The sequence below is a fragment of the Penaeus monodon genome, chromosome 30 (genome assembly GCF_015228065.2).
Source record: "Penaeus monodon isolate SGIC_2016 chromosome 30, NSTDA_Pmon_1, whole genome shotgun sequence".
NCBI lineage: Eukaryota > Metazoa > Arthropoda > Malacostraca > Decapoda > Penaeidae > Penaeus > Penaeus monodon.
In genome coordinates this window covers 29701421-29701632 of record NC_051415.1, presented here as the reverse complement: position 1 = coordinate 29701632, position 212 = coordinate 29701421, and the positions used below count along the sequence as shown (strand labels likewise).

General features: G+C 37.7%; 1 protein-coding gene across 1 annotated transcript in view; it reads right to left on the bottom strand.

Moving 5' to 3' along the window:
* LOC119592691 (TOM1-like protein 2) overlaps nt 1–212 on the bottom strand; it is an 18868-nt gene that overhangs the window by 13918 nt on the left and 4738 nt on the right.

Below are 212 nucleotides of genomic sequence, written 5' to 3'. Positions count from 1 at the left end.
CCTTTTTACAATTACCTACAAATCTTACCTCCTATCCTATTTTCAACCCTTATACACGTGGACTCAGTTGCACCAGTGCTTAGCCTTGCTGTTATTGTGCAACTCTTTACCTGTCGCAGTTGATTAAAAAAACAAACTTTTCCAGAATCATGTATTGTCCCTCTGCCTGGTAACTTGGAAATCTTGATTCTCTAACTTTAACACATGATATC